We start from the raw sequence: 16,598 nt of genomic DNA, 5'->3' as shown, positions 1-16,598 counted from the left end.
TTCATGAAAGTTGTAGAGGACGTTAAACCGAGCGCGTGCATATGTGGTACGTAAAAATCGGAGCTCGTATGTGAAAGTTATAAGCGAAAAACGAAAATTAGTAATTTGTCTATAAATAGCCGAGTTACTGTGGTAAGTTTCCATTTTCGGAAACTTACCGAGCTCTCTCTCTTCTCTCTCCCCGATTCTCTCTTCCTCTCCGACCTCTTCACCTTCTTCCGGCCATAACTCCTTCATCCGGTGATGGATTTTGACGCATAAGCTGTCGTTGGAAAGCTCTCTTCCTTCTCTTCATTTCTGGGTTGGTTTGGTAGCTTAATTTGAACTGTGGAAGGTGCAGCAACGAGAAGAAGAGGATGGTCACTGTAGCAGTTTTGAGTCAACGCCGATATTTTTCGATTCCGGCCGTCTCCGGCCACCAAACCGGCGTCGAAGGTTCGGTTTTTGCCAAGGATCATTTTGCCCCTAGCCTTGAGCCACGATTTGCAGCGTGGAGGAAGAATCGAATAGATGAATTTCTGGGTTACTATTCACCGATCAGGTTCAACCTTCTCCTTAATTGTTGAGGTACTTCTACTTGTTTTCTGACTTTGTCTCAGTTGAGAAAGTTGTTGGGTCTGTCGAGTAGGTGCTGCTACCAAAGTTTGGTGGTCATCGGAGGTGGTGGCCGCCGGCGCGTGGGGCCCACGCGCTGCCACAGTTGGTGGCGCGTGGAGGCGAGTAAAGTAGGGTTTTAATTTCTGTTTTAGCCCAATTAAATCCTATAAATCTTGTGGAGCTTATATTTGAAGTTTGGTGAAGATTTGTGAGGTTTTGAATGTATTATGAATTTTCAAAAATTATGAGTTTCGATTATCGATTTACGAGAATCCGACCGTTGGATATCTCTTGGTTCTGTCTTGGAACCTTTAAATTAGCGAATTGGTATTAGTTGTATAATTTGGGTTGAGTCCGAGAAGAAGTGGAGATGTGATTATGAGGATTTAATTTTAGGAATCATATTAAATGGCCGAGTTGTTATTCACGGAATATAATTGTGTACAGGGCGATGTACCGAGCTATTGCTCGACGAAGGAACTTGGCTGCGTGATCGCCTAAATAGTACAGTGAGTGGACTTTTGTTTTAAATAATGATGCATGCGTTTATTTTCTTGAATTAATGCTTTATTTAATTAACATATTACTTTTCGAGCATATGAATTGATTTCGGAATTTGATTTCAGTTTATCTCGTGGATTTGCTTTCAATAATGATTTTCATGAAGTGATTATGATTTATTCCGGTTGTGAATTTCGGATATTAATTTTGTTATGCTCGGATTCGAAACTTTGATTTATGTTGTTTTTCAACAAAGTATTTTCCATGGTATTTTTCCAAAATGGAATATTAGTTCATTATTGAACTTCCTTGCTTATTCATCATTGACTCGAGAATATTTTTGACGTGTGGGACACGCCGTTGATTTATTGATCTTTCTTATTTATTTATCGACTTTCGGATTTGGCATTGGGAATGCCTTGATGATGATTTTGGAATTGGTTTTGTTTCGAATTATGGAGATTATGATTTATTATTATTTCTCGCATTTTTGCTATTGATTTGAGATACACTTGCCGTGTGGGACACGTCGTTGGAAATTCATTTGCGAGAGTTGGGGAAGCCTTATGTATTTATGGATTTATGTGGTTTTCGGATTTTCTTTTGTCATACTTTGGGTGACTATTTGAAGGAATTGTGTCCTAAAACAATCATTTTGATGTAATTATTATTGTAATTATTATTAATCAAAAGGGCAAGTTTATTGTTCATTGCTTATATTTAATATTTGATTGAACAAGGTCCGAGGAATATGAGTTAAAGATAAAGTAATCTAAAGAGTTAGATATGTGAGACCTTTACTCTTTCACACTCTTATCCTAAAAGGTTCCTAGTCATAGGATTATCACTTGGACATTGATAATCCGGAAAGACTAGCACATACTATGTATGCTCAATATGGAGGATGATATGTCTCTTGTCATTTGTGTAGAGACATTAATACAAGTATGTGGGTGCTCTTAACTTAAAGAGTACACTGAACGCGATCATTAGAGTTCTTGTATGGAGTCTTACTTACATGTCAAACTTGAACTCTAAATTGCAATAATACAAATTAGTCCTTTGACCTGAGACACCATAGTTGTCTTATGAGTGAATGGATTATCTCTTGATGATGCAATAATATTGTGTCCCTTAATGGATATAATAGATGCATTCATTGGTATAATCAATTCGGTCATGGAGACATGTGAGTGTACAACAAGGAATCTCTATCCTTAAGTAAATAAGGTGTATGTTCAAAGATGTGATTCAATGAGTCTTTGGCCAAAGCATTGAATGAGATTTAAAAAGGAGTTTTTAATCACATTCTAAGAATCACATAAGAATGAAAATCACATTAGGGGATTGACATATCAATTCCATACCCCGATGATGTGATTTAGAACATTGTGTTAGAGAAGGACCGTATTGTATTGTAATTCCAATTGAATAGGTTCTTTGTCATTCTACATTAACTAGGGTAGTCATGATATGTTGCAAGACGTCACTCATGACTTGTGAAGTCCCCGAGGATTAATAAACATTTATTATCCTAATAACAAGGGAGAATCAAAAATGGAGTTTTTGATTCGTAAACAAAATAGAATGGTTTCTATAAACTTCACTGCCTTGTTAATTAGAACCTAAGAGATCGCACACCATATAAGTGGATCCTTGAGATTGTATATGAAGAAGATTAAACAAGAGTTGGTTATGAGCAAATAATTAATTAGATTTATTATTTGAACATAATTAGGATTTTCGGGTAAAACCGAACCTATTGGGCCTAAACGATTGTCGGGTTTTTGGTGTGGACTTGGGCTTCACTAAATGAGATTTAAATGAAAGCCCAAGACACATTTTTAGTGCCCAATAACATGTATGGACCAGCCAAAATATTGGCTTTATGAAAGTCAATATTTTTTCTTTTAGTAATTGGAGTTATTTCCTATTATATAAAAGGGAAAGCATGGACAAAGAAATAAGTGTGTCTCCACACTATTATTTTCAGATTAGAGAGAGAGAAAGAGAGTTCTCTCTTGGTCCATTTTTCAGAAATTAAAGGAAAGAAGAACACTTGCATAATTTCTTCTTTTCTTTCATCTTTCTTCATCTCTTGATTCACTTGGTGAAGATCCTTAGAGGCCATATATTTTTGTGGCTTTACTTGTTACATCAAGGAGGAGATTACAAGCACAAGAAGGAGTACAAGAAGGAGCTCTTAATTCAAGGTGCTTCAAGGTGGAGGAAACACACACAAGGAGAGATCAAGGAGAGGAACTTTGGTGGTTCACTTGGATCGGATTAAAATCACGCTCCAAGGGTGAGTAGAACATAAACTCCCTCTTTGTTCTTCCTTACTATGCATGCTATGTTTATATACATATCACAATAAGCCAAGATCATGGGTTAAAGGAATGGATTTTATGTTTAGTTAGTAGTTTAATTGTTAAACTAATTCCGCACTAATTAAAAAGTTTTGAAATCCATCCATTCCTTCAATTGGTATCATTGCTAGCATTGATTCGTCCGCCTTTGTGGCGAGGTGATGGGATCACCGAAGCCCGTTCGCCTTTGTGGCGCTGGTTACTGTCTTTGTGACAGTAATGCTGAAGCCCAGTATCCTAATCGCTACACATAGTGGCATGTGGGTATATAACGGGAGTATATGAGAGTACTTTAGCCTGGGAGGCTCATTCGTATGACTATCTTCTTCCCCTACTTTTATATTATTACTTGACTAGCAGGGCCTAGTCCGATTTTCTCTTAACCAGCGGGGTTGGTATGTTTCCACGAGATTTTAGAGTTTAAAAAATTATGTTTTATAATTGTTGCATGCATCGGGTTTTTAATGAAATAAATGTGGGAAAGTATAAAATCCTTTTTCTTTTCAATTATTTATTTTTGTCCACTCACGCTAACGTTTTTATGTATTTTTCCCTGGGCCCTTCGGTTTCAAATGCACAGTTTGCAGGCGAAATTAGTTGAGGTCGGGCGTACATGGAGTCGAGGCATAGCCAACAGCATTGCTTCTGCGTACTCATTCTATTTCTATTTTCTTTGTAACCTAGTGGATTAGTATTGCTCTGATAACCTGTGAGATTAATATTGTTTTTAGGTTGAGACTGATATTTGTGAAATTGGAGTTGTGATTTGGGGAGCAGGTGGCTCCAGAAGAATAAGGATGAGTGATTTAGAAATGTAAATTTCATTTCTCTAGGTTTTGGGTAGTCCATTTTAGGGGAAGTTCTGCCAAATTTTTGGAAGAATTTCTTCTAAGGTGGACCCCGCAGGGCCACTTCGAATTTCACGGTGAAATCCGGGTGCTGGTCCTGTCAGCTACTGCTAGTCACTTTGCATATTGTTCTTTCTCCATATTGTTCTTTCTCTTATTTGCTTATACGCAATGGCCCTCGATTCCTGCACACACCACAAACTTCCTCTTCTTGTGCTCGATTCGATACCGGTCAAAGTTCAAGGATTTTCAGTTTTCAATCCGATTATTAGTTTTTGTTGAACTCGAATTGATTTTTTTTTTTGCTGTTTTGTATAATTGGTCTTGTTCAATCTAGGTGGGTGGTTTTAGATTTATAGTTCTTTTTACTAATTTATATTTTATTTCTTTTTTGTTTTTGTGATCTAAGGCCGTGGAAAACTGAAGTTATCTCGAAGAAAGTAGTCATTGCACTTGGCAAGAGTGTAGTTGGAAGTATCAAAGAGTAAGGTTTGAGCTTCTTTTTCTTCTAATAACCTGAAATGGTGTATTTCAGTTGTGACTATGGATTTTGAGGGTCTGATTATGATAGAAGCTATTTGAAGAGTATAAGATATTATAGAGGGATTTTATAGTAGGTTGGGAGAAGCCCAATGTGTTTATGAATGTCCCTATTTGACATCCAACTATATTTTTATTCTGTTGTCAAAGCTTGCTAGAACTATTAAAGCTTGCTGTTCTTTTTCTTCTTTTTCATGTTGCATACATAAATATGCTAGAAGGTGATCTACTGATCTAGAATGTGATCTTTGGGTTGTCAAAGAATGCATCTAGGTCCTACATTTGGCCCAGTCTAATCATTAAGAGCCAAGGACTTTAGGAGGGGGGATGCACACAAACATGATAGTTTATAGGCTGTATGCTTATTCTTTTGTACATTTGGAAATGAAGTTCAGAGTATGGCATAGGAATGGAGGTGTCAACAAGTGGTGACACCAATAGCTATGAAATCCTGCTATTTGAGATGCTGATAAGCAAGAGATTGACATATGACATGTTTAAAGACGGCCTGAACTTGCATAAATTTGTTAAATAAGGCCTCCTTATCCTATTGGATGGTGATCAGAGCTGAGTATTCTAGCCATCCCAGGTAATCACTTCATCTCATCTTGATTTTCTATCTCTAATAAAATACTACTCGTTCACCCAATTTTGTGGAGTTGTGTGTTTAATTTGTTGTCTTTTCTCAGCCAGCTTTTGGGCAAGCACTTGGAGCCTATTATTGAAGAGGAGCTTTTGAACGAGCACACGGACACTATTGAAGAGGTTTGACATGCAAAACAAGAAAATTTTAACTATGTTATTTTTTTCGTTTACTGATAATCTGATATTAGTGTGCTTTGTTTAGTGTACGACTCGGCTTTGATTATCCAACAAGATGCTACCAGTCTACTTTGTTCTTGGGATTTTATGATCTGTACCTAAAATTATGCCTGACCGGGACAACTAGAAGACTCAGCTCTGATCAAGATGCTACCAGTAGACTTTGTTCGTGGGATTTTATGATTTTTACTAATTTTGAATGCTATGGAAACTTTCTAAGTATTTCATGTCTTTATTCATTTGAAATTCAGCTTCATCCAACCATTCAATTACACTGCTCAATCTCATCACCTCCTTGAGCTCCATATTATTTCCCCATGAAGGACTGCATGGCATTGTGGCTGCCAATTCCCCACATGAGCTATATGAATGACAAGTTGATGAAACTTGGTTCTGCCCATAACTTGAGAGTTTAAGCTTCAACATTTGGATGTAAGCATTAAATTTCAATTGCAGAACTAGAATAATGATTTCGAATTTCTTTTCAAACCAAGAAAAATCTACCAGTGCAAGTAGTATGAAGATAGAAAAACTAGCGCACAATAGGATGAACCATTCATGACATAAAACTCATAATACATACGAAGTAGTTAGTCCGCAAGGTACATGATGTATTATGTAATACCCCGAAAAATCCAAATTAAATTCCGTGGATTTTTAGAAATGATTTCACGATAGTGGGAGCGAGTACGAGGCTCGGAGAAGTTGTGGAATTAGTTCGAACGATTAATTTTTGGAAACTAACGTTATTTAGGGGGTCTCAAAAAGTGACTTTTTATACATTGGGAAATTGGGAAAACTTCCTTCATAAAAGTTGTAGAGCGCGTCGATACGAGTTCGTGGACATATGGAACGCAATATTCGGAGTTCGTATGAATAAGTTACGAATATTTGAAAATTGGGATTTTCTATAAATATGAAAAAAAAATCCGAATATTGCAAATGAGGACAGAATTTCTGGAACTCCAGAAATTTCTCCCCATTTCTCTCCCGAGCCCAGCCGCGACCCCCTCCCTTCGTCACCTTCGTTCTTCCTCATCCGGCCACCGATTGATGTGAAAAAAAGTGAGATTTTCTGGTCTCGACCCCCTTTACGAGTTTGTAGAAGAAATCGAAGTGAAATACGAGCTGTATGAGCCTCTACAAGGTCGAGAAGAGAGCCTCGTCGGAGACGAAATCGCTCTTCCCCACTTTTTCTGGGCTCTACTTTGTCTGGCCATATCTTCCTCTACAGGCCTCCGATCGACCTGATTTAAAAAGAAATTTTTCTCACCGTGAAGTTTTCTACAACTTTCCAGAAGACATCGACTTGAGATAACCATCGTGGTGGCCGCTAGAAGACCGAGAAGCCGCACAGCCCGAGCTGGAAATCGTCTTCCTTCGCCACCTTGGTTCTCCCAGCTCCGGCCACTATAGCTCGAGTTCTTTGAGGGCTTTTCTAGCCCAGAGGAAGTAGAAGCTATCCCCAAGAAGGCTTGCAGCGATTTGATCCGGGGTGATCGAATTTTGGAGTTTTGAAACTAGGGTTCATCGGATCCGTCGACTTCCAAGGTAAAATTCAATCTTTTGGCTTATAATCTGACTTTGTCGTAGTTATGAAAAGTGAAATTGGAGTTGAGATGAAGGACTTTCATGTTGTGAGTTTTATCAAATTTTGACTTTAGATGGGCGGCGGCGCCGCCACTGTGATGGTGGTTTCCGGCGACCTCCGGCCACTCCAAGGGCAGCTTCTGTCCATTTTTGTGTTCTACGTGTCGATACGATCGTGTGCATATATAATTCATAATTTTTGGAGATCGTATGATTAAGTTATGAATTTTTAAGTTTCGATCGATTTTGATCGTTAGATTTGTGATTTGTGAAGTTAGGACCGTCAGATGGACTTGTAGTTTTGATATGATGATCTTATGACTGTCCCAGTGGCTTTGTGTGGTCATGGGCGAAGATCCGACCGTTGGATCTTCGTATAAATGCAAAACAGTGATTAGGGAGGCGATTCGTGAGAATCCGTCCGTCGGATTTTCGTATAAATTTTGTGGAGATGTTTGTAAGGACGATTCAGGAAGATCCGACCGTTGGATCTTCGTGATAATTTTGGAGGATGATCCTAAGGGCGATCCGTGAGGATCCGACCGTTGGATCATCATATAAATTCGATCTGACCGTTGGATCTTCGTGATAATTTTGGAGGATGATCCTAAGGGCGATCCGTGAGGATCCGACCGTTGGATCATCATATAAATTCGATCTGACCGTTGGATCATCATTAAATTAGAATCCGACCGTTGGATTTCCGTATATGTGTGGTTTATGAATGATTGCTAAGTTAAGATCGTATCTGACTAGGTGATTGACGGTTTGAGTTGGTGGACGATTGTGGATCGTATTTTGAGCTGAATTGAAGACGCAGCGGGATTATCGAGGTGAGTAAACCTCACGTGGTTCATATTACGAACCCAATACATTTAATTACGTTATTTTATTGCAATCATATGAACTATAGTTGGTATTAATAGGCATTCCTGTGTGAATGTCTATATATATATTATTTACGTGAAATAATATGTATTGTTGGAGTTGTGTTGAGTTATTGTTGAGAAACAATATATTGTGAGAGGTATTGAGTTTATTGTTGAGAAACAATATATTGTGAGAGGTGTTGAGTTTTATTGTTGAGGAACAATAAATTGTTGTGATCTGTGGAGATCACTAGGTCACTAGGTGACCATGGCATCTATTAGTGAATCACGCTCTCGTACCGGGCTGGTGGTTATTAATAGTATTAAATCGTAATCACGTCTGTGGCCGGACGAGTGGTTACGTTCAGTTAGAGCTCTAGTCTGTCTGCCAAATGTGGAGTGACCTTATGAGTGAAATTGAGAGTAACTCATAAGTGTCTATATATATGTGGTAACCTTATGAGGGAAATTGAGAGTAACTCATAAGGGTCTATATATATATATATGAGTCTGTCTGGGAAATCTTATGAGCGAAATTGAGAGTAACTCATAAGTGTCTATATATATATATATATGAGAGTGAGTGACCTTATGAGGGAAATTGAGAGTAATTCATAAGTGTCTATATATATATATATATGAGAGTGAGAAAGTAACGTGGGTTTGTGGTGGTCTTGTAATTTAATAAATCACAGTTCTTTCTTGTTTACTCATACTAGCTGTCAAAAGCTTACCGGGTTTGGTGTTGTTGCAATCCCGGTACACTATTCAAATTGTGTAGCGGGTACTACTACAGGTCAAGAGAATCAGGATGGAGATCGAGCTGCGTAGAGTAGCTGCAATTGTGTCGATCTAAATTACTTTGTGAGGTGTATTATGCTCATTTAGAGCTTTACAATATTGCTTGTGAGAGTGAATTGTAATAATGAACTCGAGGTTTCGAGATTTGGAGTTTGTGTACCGTGTGGTGAGGTTATATTGAGAAAAAAATTCAGAACGTTTATTTGATTAAGTGGTTTAATTCATGTTTCGGATTTGAATTTATTATTCAAAATCCGGGGCGTGACAGTTTGGTATCAGAGCGTAAGGTACATATTTGGTGATAATCAATACTTCCCGAGTGATGGCCCGTCTGCAGCGGATCCCCATCATATACTCTTCGGTATTGGTATAATCATTGGGTATGTCTTAGTATGGGGTCTAGACAGCGTGTATGTCCGTAGGACGGTAGAGTTGCCTTCTAAGTTCGTATTAGAATAAGTTTAGTTTCCGCGAGTTGTGATCTTCGAGGAATGGAAACCTCCGGATTTAACTCTGATGAGTCAGTGAGGATTGTTTATGGAAATGAGTTTCCTTTTGTATGTAGAAGTGTTTGGTTGAAGGCATGGTATGGACCTATGCTCGTATCTGATGTGGATACGAGTATTAATTGATAGTAATTTTGCCTTCTTAAGTTGGACATACAGATGCATTTGAATAGATTCTAGACTCATGTGGAGTTGTGAGTAGTGTTGCGGTTAGGGAAGAAATTATTGTGGTTAATTCTTCCATGTGCTTGTAAGTTGTTGAGCAGAGTTTGAGGTGCGAGAACGGAGTTTGATCTCGTGTTTGAGTGATTGAGACGAACGACTATATATTTGAGTTCTCTCCGAGTACCTAAAATCTTAAGGGCTATTTGAAGTGGGACTAGTGGTAGTTTTAGTATTTCTAAATTTAAATCGAGATCCGAGGAACATGTTTTGTATACGTGGTTGATGTTGCGAGCATCATTTTTGATTGATATTTTGCGTTCACAAAGACAACTGGATTGGAAATTCTCCGTTTGGACACCTTGGTCTGTTGACCTGACTATGACTTGTGGACATAGTTTTATTTAAGTGAAGGAAATTGATTTTGTGAACTAGTTTTCTTAAGTTTTGGATCGTAGTATGGAGTTGGACTGAAGTGAATTTGAGGTTGTTTGTGTTTTAAGTTTAAGTAGGCGGGACACTTAAAGTTTTGAAATGGAGTTTGATCTTGGTCGGTAAATAATGGGGAGATTTAGAGTCAACTCTCTGTAAATGTTATTAGATGAGGGTGTGTTTCTGTGGTGATGGATTTTAGGAGAAATGGTTAAGTGCAATTTTGGGTATTGATTGTAGTGACATTGTTGGGTATCCATAGTGGTTCAAGTGAATTACTATGCGATATGGAGTTTGATTCGGTTTCTAAATCGTAAATTCATAGGGTATGAATTGTGGTAAGTTTAATGGAGCAATTAATAGAGGAAATGGTTGAGATTTTATAAGATTTGTATGGGTAACTCTAAGGATGTGGGTTTTTCCTAGCTAACTCAGGATGTGTTTAGCTTTATTAAACCCTAATTCTAACGACGAAATTGTTTGTGTTTGGTTTGACTCAGAGGATGCTAGCTAGACCTCTGTGCAACTTAATTGATTGTTTGTGATAAATCATTATGATTGATGTGTGCAGCAGAGTTGTCAATGGTTTTGAAAATAGTATTGGGTGACCAAGGTTGATCCTTGGTATTGTTGTTGGTTTAACAAAAAGAAGAAACGACATGCATGCAATCTTATTGATTTTATATTACAAAAAGGAAAACGAGGACTATGCTATGCTAAGCCTAGTCAGCAGCTCCGGATGGATTGAGGCTGAGCTCAAGAGAAACGTTAGAGCCACTGTTGTAACCGCCTGAGCCACCAGAATAGTAACCAAAAGCGCTACCTTCCTCGGAAGTAGTCTTCGGGTTACCAAAGACGTCCTCGCCGTGCACGGGGAACAGAGGAAGAGTTTCAACCTCCTGGTGATCTCCTCCTCGTTGTTGCAGGGATGTTTGTCCTCCTGTTGTGCCAAAAGAGTTGTACTGGTATTAGTGTTGAAGTGTGAGGAAGAATATGAAACAAAATTTAAATCAAGAAATCCTTCATTACCAGTAGAATCGGTGGAACCAAAGTTGAGATCAATGGATCTACCATCATCAGTAGAACTAGTGGACCCAAAATTGATGTCAATGGATCCACCAGCTGGCCCAAAATTGATGTCGATGGATCCACCAGCACCAGTAGAACCAGTGGACCCAAAATTGAGATCAATGGATCCACCAGTACCAGGAGAACTAGTTCCCATGGGCACTTGAGCAGCCTGATTACACCTCTTCATCTGCTTCTCTCGAGCCCTGACGTTCTGGAACCAAAAGTAAATGTTCTTGCCCTCAACCTGTCCATACTGGTTCAGCTGGAGACAGATCTCGTGAATGTGCTCTGTAGTTGGGCACTTAACTCCCTTGTTGTAGTAAAGATCCTTGAGGATTCTTATTTGATCTGGAGTAGGAATCCACCTGGTACGGCTTCGCCAGAAATCCGTGTTGGCACTACTCCCGGCTGCTTGGTTGTTTCCTCCATCCTCGATTTGTTGCTGGGTTTGGAGCTCCATTAGTTGCAGAGTTCGTGGTTCCATGGTGTTGGGTTGAGAGGAAGTGAAAATTGAAGAACGATGATGTTGAGAGTGGTGTTGGAGATCTGAACTCCTCAGATGAAAGAAGGGCTGAAGATCTGAGAGAGAAGGATTGAAGATTGGTGAGGGAAGGACTGGAAATTTGAGAAGAGAAAGGTTGAAGAGTTTGAGAGAGAAAGGCTAAAACTCTGGAGAAATTTCTTTTCTTTCGTGTGAACAGTTTTTCTCCAGAATGCACCTATTTATAGAACAAGGTGAACAGATCTCCACCGTTGGATGAACGATCTCAGAATTTGAATCCACGCGTTGGATTAAAGTCGCCCAGAAACCCAGAAAAGCTGTTGGCGCGTGTTGAGCGCGTAAGAGGACAGGCCGAATCTCGAGGCGCTGTGGCAGACAGCTTTAGCCGAAAGTGATTCTGATTGCCTTAAATCACGGAAGGGATAAGCCGTGGCAGGTGGGCCGTACTTGGGCTTGTCTATGATCAAGGCTCACACTGTAGTTGTGGGTGGAGGCCCGATGGGCCGAGTTTCTGAATAGTTTTGGGTGAAAAATTAGTGGGCCGGATTTCTACAACAGTTTTGGGTGTTTTGGGCCGGTTTGTTGAAACAGTTTGAGAACGGCTTGGGTTAAATAAAAGGAATGGTATGGATAACAACGAGAGCAGCTTGTGCTCGAGTGGCTGAAGGCTGTACCTTTGTGCTAGAGGTCCGAGGTTCGAACCTTGCCTCTCGTTTATTTTTATTATGTTCGCTTATGACATAATAAGTATAACATTTGTACACATTATATTAAGCACAGCTTGTGCTCCAGTGGTTGGGGACAAATGTTTCGTGCAGCAGGTTAAGGTTTCGAACCTTGCCTCCCCCGTTATTTTATTTATGTCGCTTATGACATAATAAATATAACACGTGAGCATATATTAATGAAGGCAGCTCTTGCTTCAGTGGTTGGGAGCAAAACCTTCGTGTTCGAGGTCGGGAGTTCGAACCTTACCTCCTACAAATATTTTTGGATCTCGTATATGCTTGATATACGGACGCATATACGGTATGTACGGTATACATACATATATACGGTCTGTATGGTATGCATACGTATATACAGTTTGTACGGTATACATATGTACATACGGTCTATACGGTATGCATACATACATACGGTATACCTATGGTATGTACAATTTCATACCGTAGTCGAGCTGAAAGTTGGTGGGCCGATTGGTAGGCCCAAATAGTAAGCCCAATTGTTCGGCCAATTGGTAGGCCCAAATAGTAAGCCCAATTGTTCGGCCCGAATGGTAGGCCCAAATGTTAAGTCCAATTGTTCGGCCCGAATGGTAGGCCCAAATGTTAAACCCAAATTGGTTCGGGCCGGTTCGAAATGTGGATGGTTCGGTTCCTTCGGCCCAATTGGCCAGCCCTAATGCTTAGCCCAAGGATTGAGCAAGCCCAAGTCATCATCACTGGGTGACATGTTTTATTGGCGTGCTTTTGAGAATGATTTGTTTTGAGTGATGCTAATTGAGTAGCGAAACGCTTTGTGGGAGTGTTTATTGTGATTGTATGCCTGTTAAGGATGACGATCAGTGAGAAAACAGCTATATTGTTGTGTTGAGGCAATTGTTGTGTTGTAATTTTGAGAAATGATGCGGTGAAGGAATGTCATGTTGATGACTTAAGTGGGAATGAGGATTTCATTTGTGAATTCTTGTTGTGTGAGTTTACGTTTGTGATGAAAGGATTTAGTGGCCATAGGAATGTATTTTTATACAAAGGGCTGTGGCTTTGTAGATTACTACAGTTTTGGGAAAGATGGAGATTCGATGGTTAGGTTAACCGTAATCGAGAGCAATTAACTTGCGCTTAAATTTCGGGACGAAATTTCTTTAAGGAGGGTAGATTGTAATACCCCGAAAAATCCAAATTAAATTCCGTGGATTTTTAGAAATGATTTCACGATAGTGGGAGCGAGTACGAGGCTCGGAGAAGTTGTGGAATTAGTTCGAACGATTAATTTTTGAAAACTAACGTTATTTAGGGGGTCTCAAAAAGTGACTTTTTATACATTGGGAAATTGGGAAAACTTCCTTCATGAAAGTTGTAGAACACGTCGATACGAGTTCGTGGACATATGGAACGCAATATTCGGAGTTCGTATGAATAAGTTACGAATATTTGAAAATTGGGATTTTCTATAAATATGAAAAAAAAATCCGAATATTGCAAATGAGGACAGAATTTCTGGAACTCCAGAAATTTCTCCCCATTTCTCTCCCGAGCCCAGCCGCGACCCCCTCCCTTCGTCACCTTCGTTCTTCCTCATCCGGCCACCGATTGATGTGAAAAAAAGTGGGGTTTTCTGGTCTCGACCCCCTTTACGAGTTTGTAGAAGAAATCGAAGTGAAATACGAGCTGTATGAGCCTCTACAAGGTCGAGAAGAGAGCCTCGTCGGAGACGAAATCGCTCTTCCCCACTTTTTCTGGGCTCTACTTTGTCTGGCCATATCTTCCTCTACAGGCCTCCGATCGACCTGATTTCAAAAGAAATTTTTCTCACCGTGAAGTTTTCTACAACTTTCCAGAAGACATCGACTTGAGATAACCATCGTGGTGGCCGCTAGAAGACCGAGAAGCCGCACAGCCCGAGCTGGAAATCGTCTTCCTTCGCCACCTTGGTTCTCCCAGCTCCGGCCACTATAGCTCGAGTTCTTTGAGGGCTTTTCTAGCCCAGAGGAAGTAGAAGCTATCCCCAAGAAGGCTTGCAGCGATTTGATCCGGGGTGATCGAATTTTGGAGTTTTGAAACTAGGGTTCATCGGATCCGTCGACTTCCAAGGTAAAATTCAATCTTTTGGCTTATAATCTGACTTTGTCGTAGTTATGAAAAGTGAAATTGGAGTTGAGATGAAGGACTTTCATGTTGTGAGTTTTATCAAATTTTGACTTTAGATGGGCGGCGGCGCCGCCACTGTGATGGTGGTTTCCGGCGACCTCCGGCCACTCCAAGGGCAGCTTCTGTCCATTTTTGTGTTCTACGTGTCGATACGATCGTGTGCATATATAATTCATAATTTTTGGAGATCGTACGATTAAGTTATGAATTTTTAAGTTTCGATCGATTTTGATCGTTAGATTTGTGATTTGTGAAGTTAGGACCGTCAGATGGACTTGTAGTTTTGATATGATGATCTTATGACTGTCCCAGTGGCTTTGTGTGGTCATGGGTGAAGATCCGACCGTTGGATCTTCGTATAAATGCAAAACAGTGATTAGGGAGGCGATTCGTGAGAATCCGTCCGTCGGATTTTCGTATAAATTTTGTGGAGATGTTTGTAAGGACGATTCAGGAAGATCCGATCGTTGGATCTTCGTGATAATTTTGGAGGATGATCCTAAGGGCGATCCGTGAGGATCCGACCGTTGGATCATCATATAAATTCGATCTGACCGTTGGATCATCATTAAATTAGAATCCGACCGTTGGATTTCCGTATATGTGTGGTTTATGAATGATTGCTAAGTTAAGATCGTATCTGACTAGGTGATTGACGGTTTGAGTTGGTGGACGATTGTGGATCGTATTTTGAGCTGAATTGAAGACGCAGCGGGATTATCGAGGTGAGTAAACCTCACGTGGTTCATATTACGAACCCAATACATTTAATTACGTTATTTTATTGCAATCATATGAACTATAGTTGGTATTAATAGGCATTCCTGTGTGAATGTCTATATATATATTATTTACGTGAAATAATATGTATTGTTGGAGTTGTGTTGAGTTATTGTTGAGAAACAATATATTGTGAGAGGTATTGAGTTTATTGTTGAGAAACAATATATTGTGAGAGGTGTTGAGTTTTATTGTTGAGGAACAATAAATTGTTGTGATCTGTGGAGATCACTAGGTCACTAGGTGACCATGGCATCTATTAGTGAATCACGCTCTCGTACCGGGCTGGTGGTTATTAATAGTATTAAATCGTAATCACGTCTGTGGCCGGACGAGTGGTTACGTTCAGTTAGAGCTCTAGTCTGTCTGCCAAATGTGGAGTGACCTTATGAGTGAAATTGAGAGTAACTCATAAGTGTCTATATATATGTGGTAACCTTATGAGGGAAATTGAGAGTAACTCATAAGGGTCTATATATATATATATGAGTCTGTCTGGGAAATCTTATGAGCGAAATTGAGAGTAACTCATAAGTGTCTATATATATATATATATGAGAGTGAGTGACCTTATGAGGGAAATTGAGAGTAATTCATAAGTGTCTATATATATATATATATGAGAGTGAGAAAGTAACGTGGGTTTGTGGTGGTCTTGTAATTTAATAAATCACAGTTCTTTCTTGTTTACTCATACTAGCTGTCAAAAGCTTACCGGGTTTGGTGTTGTTGCAATCCCGGTACACTATTCAAATTGTGTAGCGGGTACTACTACAGGTCAAGAGAATCAGGATGGAGATCGAGCTGCGTAGAGTAGCTGCAATTGTGTCGATCTAAATTACTTTGTGAGGTGTATTATGCTCATTTAGAGCTTTACAATATTGCTTGTGAGAGTGAATTGTAATAATGAACTCGAGGTTTCGAGATTTGGAGTTTGTGTACCGTGTGGTGAGGTTATATTGAGAAAAAAATTCAGAACGTTTATTTGATTAAGTGGTTTAATTCATGTTTCGGATTTGAATTTATTATTCAAAATCCGGGGCGTGACATATTAGAGACCTTGAAATGAACAAATACAATTATAAATGAACAAACAAGCCCTACACATGATGTATCGCAAAATAATGAATTGACTTTGCCACTATGACTGTTTGGTATGGCTGTGCGGATACAATGAAATAATTGCGTTACCGCATTGCAAGAAATGTGCAAAAGATGAATATACTTGAGTCAATTTTAAGAATAAAGCATAAAAATGAAACCGAACAGATGGCATAACAGCTCCTGTTAAACATCCAAACTACTATCCACTGCTAAACACCCAAAACTATGCCC

General features: G+C 39.4%; 2 long non-coding RNA genes across 2 annotated transcripts; both read left to right on the top strand.

Annotated features, from left to right (window-relative positions):
* The first annotated feature begins 6,944 nt into the window (after positions 1 to 6,944).
* LOC133706976 (uncharacterized) lies at positions 6,945 to 9,135 on the top strand. Its single transcript, XR_009844848.1, has 3 exons — positions 6,945 to 7,228; positions 8,024 to 8,100; positions 8,918 to 9,135. It is a non-coding gene; the product is annotated as an uncharacterized LOC133706976 (long non-coding RNA).
* A 4,712-nt stretch (positions 9,136 to 13,847) lies between these two features.
* Positions 13,848 to 16,243, top strand: LOC133706965 (uncharacterized). Its single transcript, XR_009844840.1, has 3 exons — positions 13,848 to 14,426; positions 15,132 to 15,208; positions 16,026 to 16,243. It is a non-coding gene; the product is annotated as an uncharacterized LOC133706965 (long non-coding RNA).
* Positions 16,244 to 16,598: the final 355 nt, after the last annotated feature.

This window comes from Rosa rugosa, chromosome 4, assembly GCF_958449725.1.
Source record: "Rosa rugosa chromosome 4, drRosRugo1.1, whole genome shotgun sequence".
Taxonomy (NCBI): domain Eukaryota; kingdom Viridiplantae; phylum Streptophyta; class Magnoliopsida; order Rosales; family Rosaceae; genus Rosa; species Rosa rugosa.
This window is presented reverse-complemented; position numbering and strand designations above follow the sequence as displayed.